The sequence below is a fragment of the Nycticebus coucang genome, chromosome X (assembly GCF_027406575.1).
Source record: "Nycticebus coucang isolate mNycCou1 chromosome X, mNycCou1.pri, whole genome shotgun sequence".
In the NCBI taxonomy this organism is placed as follows: domain Eukaryota; kingdom Metazoa; phylum Chordata; class Mammalia; order Primates; family Lorisidae; genus Nycticebus; species Nycticebus coucang.
This window is the reverse complement of record NC_069804.1, coordinates 62,488,032-62,494,356: the sequence shown is the minus strand read 5'-3', so window position 1 is coordinate 62,494,356 and position 6,325 is coordinate 62,488,032. Positions and strand designations below refer to the sequence as shown.

At 40.8% G+C, this 6,325-nt stretch overlaps 1 pseudogene; it reads right to left on the bottom strand.

Annotated features, from left to right (window-relative positions):
- Positions 1-220: 220 nt before the first annotated feature.
- LOC128576832 (28S ribosomal protein S9, mitochondrial-like) lies at positions 221-1,318 on the bottom strand (annotated as a pseudogene).
- Between the last annotated feature and the right edge of the window lie 5,007 nt (positions 1,319-6,325).

Below are 6,325 nucleotides of genomic sequence, written 5' to 3'. Positions count from 1 at the left end.
AAGCATGGTCCTGAGGAAGATTTTTTTCATGTTTCTTTTTCTTTCGTTTTTTTTTTTTTTTTAAAGGTCACTTTTACAAAGCAGCATTTAAAAATGAATATTCTCATAACCTCAAACAATTATGATAGCACTACCCTCACAGTGGTCAGCCAATATTCACTTTGTGTTTGCCACATGCCAGGCACACAGACAGCTCTTCCCTCTTCCTGTGAAAACACCCTCAGCTCTTCTTCCAGGTAAACTTTCTGTGGGCTCCCTCCTGGCCTGGCTTCTTCTGTTCTCTGACTTTGGGGTCTGTAGTTAGCATTCCAGCTTGTCTCATCCACTCCACCTCATCCTCAGTGACAAAGCCACACAAGGCTTTGGCCATTGCCAAGCAGATCCCTCCAGCCTGTGCTGACCTCCCACTCCCTGAGACTGTGCAGGTCACGTCACATTTTCCAAGCCGGTCAAGGAAGTGAAAAGGGAACATCAGCTGTTCTCTGTCCTGTGTGACTGGAAAGTACAGCAGATAGTCAATTCCATTTGCTTTTATTTTTCCACTTCCACATTCATAAACAATGGCTTTTGCTTTTGCACTCTTTCTTTTACCTTCACTTGTGCTAAAGGCCATTCCTTGCTCATCATACTGCACAGGTTCAATTAGCTTTTTTTTTTTTATTGAATAGTTACACTTCTACAAAACCTCTGTATAAATTCTTCCTCAGCAGCACCACACTGCAATGTCAATAACTTTTCTAGCAGCTGAATGAAGTGCATATAATCTTGATCTGGCAGTTTTTCCCCTAACATTTCTTCTAGTTCCTCCTTAATCAGCCATCTGCTGCCAAACAGGTCTCTGGTTTCAGTTTTTTTCTGGCAGGAGATCTTTGGCTTGTGATTGATTTTGATGTTTTTCCATTTTGAGTAACTTTTCATATACATCATGCATTAATGAATAATAGGATTGTTTGCCACTATAGAAGAGAAAATGAAAAGGGTGGCCATTTTCTCCCCACTGGATTGCTCTTTGTTTTGGAAAAATCTGTTCAGGATGCTTCTTCACTGGCCTGGCTCATTTCTCAAACAAATCACTTGGAAAAAGGTAAGCAATAGCTCTATCAATATTCTCTTGGGTAAATTTTTCTGATGGTCTCCCATCATGTTGGCTAAATGTCTCTTTCCTATGTTGAACTCTTCAATCTGCTTTTTAATAAAATCCTCTGTGTAAGTTTCATGTCTTACAGCTGCAACCTTTTTCTTTGTTGTTACAATGGTGGCATTTATTTGCCTAAATATCTGGGATCCAGTACATGTCTGAAACTCAGCTACCATGATTTTCCAGCGTCTGTGGATCCAGGGAAGGCTAACCTCACCCCCAAGAAAGGCCAGTAGGAAACTGCTCTGCTACAGGACACACATGGAGCCACCATGTTAACTATGGGAAAATTGGAAGTTTTTTTTTTTTTTATTTTAGAGTGCCCTGTGGAGTTTCAAGAAGTAGCTGGGTTTGTCTAATGGTGGAAACCAATAACTGGAGCTCTGAGAGGCGCTGCCTTACCTCGAAAGCCAGATCAATGAGATCTCACTGCTGAGTCTGAGAATGGAATGTTCAAAGGTTTGGCTGGACCTAGTATGGGGCGGGGATATTGGGTCTGCCCCCCACTTTTTTTTCTATAACATACAGTGGGAAGTGGGTGGAGGGTTCTGGGGGGATGGGGCATTGTTTAAGGGAAGGATATGGATGTGGGGATTGGAAGGCAATGAGAATTAATGAATGGTGGGAAGCTATACGGAAGAGAGGTATCCCACACAGAGGAATTTATCCGGAGTTCTGATTGAGAGACTGGAGGGATTGTAGGTGAGGGGTTGGAGAGGAGCAGGAGGAGCTGTGGAAGGGCAGAAGGGGGAGGGCTGTCTGCCAGTTCAGGAATAAATAATGGAGATTCCAATGGGTCAGGGCAAGCAGGTGTTACCCATGTGAAGAGAATCTGAGAAGGTTCTCAAGACAAACACAGAAAAAGAATGTTTAGGAGCAACAGAAATGCCTGGATGTAGGGGATCTCTGACTATTTGCCTAATTTTTGATAGTAATTATTGAGATCAGTGAGAATTGAGAGATCAAAGGTGCCATGTTCAGGCCAATGTGAGCCACTGTCAAGTTTGTATGTAGGTCAAGAGGTATTACAGAAAAAGATGAGACATTTAGGTTTAAGGTCAGGATAGAATGGTAGAAGCTTGAGGTGAGTTAAAAGACAGCTTAAAGGTGAGGAAGGGGGAATCTGTGACTGGGATGTGCCCATTTTGAAAACTGAAAATTAAATGAGATTCAAGTGAAGATGTAAAGAGAATTTTCAAGGGGGAAAAGGAGGGATGAAATGGTTGAGGCTGCAGCCAGAGAGGACCTGGCCTCTGCATGTGGCGGCCAGCCAGAAAAGTGATCCAGACCCCTGGGAGTGTATTGGACGGTTGAGCCTAGCTTGCAGAGGCGGGGGTTTAGTCCATGACCAGAAGAAACACCGACTACCGAGAATGGTCCAGCCCCACAAGAGGGCGCAAGACTGGCGAGCCTGACTCATGGAGGCTGGGATCAGGGAATACCAATCTCCATATATGATCTTGGTCAAAGTGGGTCTGGCCTCTGAGTGTGACTTTAAGCATCCAGAAAAATCTAGGGCCACAGTAGGGTACCAGATGGACGAGTCTGGCTCACTGAGGTTAGCCCATGACTAGAAAAGACACAGGCGAATGGAAATGGCCCAGCCCCACAGGAGGGCATTGGGCAGACAAGCCTGGCCCAGTGAGGTTAATCCGTTACTGGAAGAGACATGGATCACCGGAATATCAGCATATAAAATGGGGACAGGGAAGGAAGTATTAAAAGGCGCCAAGAAACTAGATATGAATACTTTTAAAAAGGCACAGAGATAGAGTGGGAGGAGAAGAATTAGAGTAGGGAGGGGAAGAAAAAAGAAGTTCAGAAAAGGAGTTAGGACAAAGACTTACATGGATAAATTTTAGGCAGGGTTGGAGGGTGTCCCATTTCCCTTCATCTCATGGGAACAAGGGTCTGTTTGGTTGGGTCTGATGGGGTTCATTCTTGGCCCACCAAGGGGGATTCTCCCTATCCAAGTCATGGCACCATACGAGAGGTTCCAAACTCAAAGATGAAAGATTATTCCGAGGCCCGAGAGGAAAGGAAAAGGAAGTCCCAGTTCTGAGCTATCAAAGTGGCTTTTATTCCACCTGGGTATAGGTGGGGTGAAATTTCTGACCAGAAGGAAGTCCACACGTGGGCTATGGCCGATGGGGATTTTAAAGGGTCAGAGAGGCAGGGTTTGGTCCATTCACTATTTCTTGGGAGGGACATATACTTGATCCTTCCTGGGCGGGCTAGTTCTACCTGGGCAGGTCAGTAATTGATTCTATCACAAACAACAATCAAGAAGCTGTATCGTTGTCAAATCTCCTCTGGACAGGCTTAACTACACTCTTTTGGTCCTGTATCTCTGCTTTTCAAGGTTGGGCACACTTGTCTATGGAACCATTTTTCCACCATGTGCAAGCATTTGACCCCCTTCTCTTACATATTTATTTCACTATATCAGTGTTTCCCAAATAGCAGCCACTGGAGAACCACAGTAGAATGTTTGCCAAGACCAAGTACCATGTTGGCTGTTATTTACTTAATCCCCATCTTTAAATCAACTTGATTTATTTAAAAAAAAATTATTCACTATCTACCCCACTGATTGAAAGTCTCTTTAAGCTTTTCCATGCAGTATCAGGGAAAATGATCCACCAGACTATCGATTCTTCATTAAAATTGTATTTGTGTGTGGGTTAAATTGATTTTAAAAATCTTTCCTGTTTTCATTGGATTATCAGATGCTGTGGTCCTCTGGCAAACCAAATGTTTAAATGATTCAGTTTCTTTTTTTCTTTTTTTTAGAGTATTTTTTTATTTTTATTTATTTTTTATTTTTTAAATTTTATTTTTTAAGCCTTTTGTACATAGATCATAAATACATTTATGCCCATTTCAGTGTGTTGATTATTTGTACAAATTGGAGTGCTTACATCATACTAATCAGCATAGCTTTCATCTCATTTACCCAATTATAGCATCAGGACATTTGTGTTCTACACATGATAGATCCAACTTGTACTTGCAATGTGCTCCATAGTTGTGGTCCCCCTACAATCCCTCCCACTCCCTCCCCATCCCTTCCCTCCCCTTCCCTCCTTCATCATAGCCTAAAGTTGTGTTTCATTTTTCATAGGCAAGTGTGAGTTATTAAAAATTGGTTTCACAGTAGTACTGAGTACATTGGATACCTTTTTTTCCATTTCTGAGATACTATTCTGAGAAGAATATTTTCCAGCTCCATCCATGTAAACATAAAGGAGGTAAAGTCTCCATTTTTTTTACTGCTGCATAATATTCCATGGTATACATATACCACAATTTATTAATCCATTCATGGGTCAAAGGGCACTTGGGCTTCTTCCATGAATTGGCAATTATGAATTGAACTGCAATGAACAATCTGGTGCAAATATCTTTATTGTCAAATGATTTTTGGTCCTTTGGGTATACACCTAGTAGAAGAATTGCAGGATCAAACTGCAGGTCTACATTAAGATCCCTGAGTGTTCTCCAAACTTCCTTCCAGAAGGAACGTACTAGCTTGCATTCCCACAAGCAGTGCAGAAGCGTTCCCTTTTCTCCACATCCACACCAACATCTGTAATTTTGGGATTCTGTGATGTGGGCTACTCTTACTGGAGTTAGATGGTATCTCAGAGTAGTTTTGGTTTGCATTTCTCTGATGATTAAAGATAATGAGTATTTTTTCATGTGACTGTAGGCCATGCTCCTATCTTCTTCAGAGAAGCTTTTGTTCTTGTCTTTTGCCCACAATGAAATGGGATCGCTTGTTTTTTGCTTAATAATAAGTTTGAGTTGTCTATGGATTCTGGTTATTAGACCTTTGTCGGTAGCATAACTTGCAAAAATCCTCTCCCATTCTAAGGGCTATTTGCTTTACTTAGTGTGTTCTTAGCAGCACAGAAGTTTTTAATTTGATCAGATCCCAGTAATGTATTTTTATGTTGCTTCAATTCCCCAGGGTGTCTTCCTCATGAAGTATTCTCCCAGGCCAATTTTCTCAAGTGTTTCCCCTGCACTCTCTCTAAGAATATTTATAGTTTCATGTCTTAAGTTTAAGTCCTTTAACCAGTGAGAGTCAATTTTTGTTAGAGGAGAAAGGCGTGGGTCAAGTTTCAGTATTCTACAAGTTGCCAGCCAATTCATCCAGCACCATTTATTGAATAGGGAATCTTTCTCCAAATTTATATTTTTCATATGCTTATCAAAAATCAAATGACGATAAGTGTCTGGGTTCACCTCTTGGTCTTCAATTCTGTTCCATACATCTACCTCTCTGTTTTTGTGCCAGTACCATGCTGTTTTGATTACTATCAATTTATAATAAAGTCTGAAGTCTGGAAGCGTGATTCCTCCCAATTTGTTTTTATTTCTGAGTAATGTAAATGATGCAGTTTCTTTTCTTTTTTTTTTTTTTTTGAGGTAATAATGAATTTATTTATTTTTTTAATAAATTATTTTTATTGTTAAATCATAGCTGTGTACATTAGTGCAATAAAGGGGTACAATGTGCTGGTTTCATATACAATCTGAAATATTCTCATCAAACTGTTCAACGTAGCCTTCACGGCATTTTATTAGTTATTGTATGTAGGCATTTGTTTTCTGCATTTAGTAAGTTTCCCCTGTACCTATTCTAAGATGCACCGTAGGTGTGGCCCCACTCATTACCCTCCCTCCACCCTAACCTTCCCCCTCCCTTCCCCTTCCTTGGCCCTTTCCCCATAGTATTGTGCTATAGTTGGGTTATAGCCTTCATGTGAAAGCTATAATTTAGCTTCATAGTAGAGTAGAATACATTGGATACTTTTTCTTCCATTCCCGAGATACTTTGCTAAGAAGAATATGTTCCAGCTCCATCCATGTAAACATGAAAGAGGTAAAGTCTCCATCTTTCTTTAAGGCTGCATAACATTCCATGGTATACATGTACCACAATTTGCTAGTCCATTCGTGGGTCGATGGGCACTTGGGCTTCTTCCATGACTTAGCAATTATGAATTGGGCTGCAATAAACATTCTGGTACAGATGTCTTTGTTATATTGTGATTTTTTTGGTCTTCTGGGTATAAACTGAGTAAAGGAATTACAGGATCGAATGGCAGGTCTATTTTTAGGTCTGTAAGTATTCTCCAAACATAGAATGAACATTCTTCATTCTTCCAGAAGGAACAT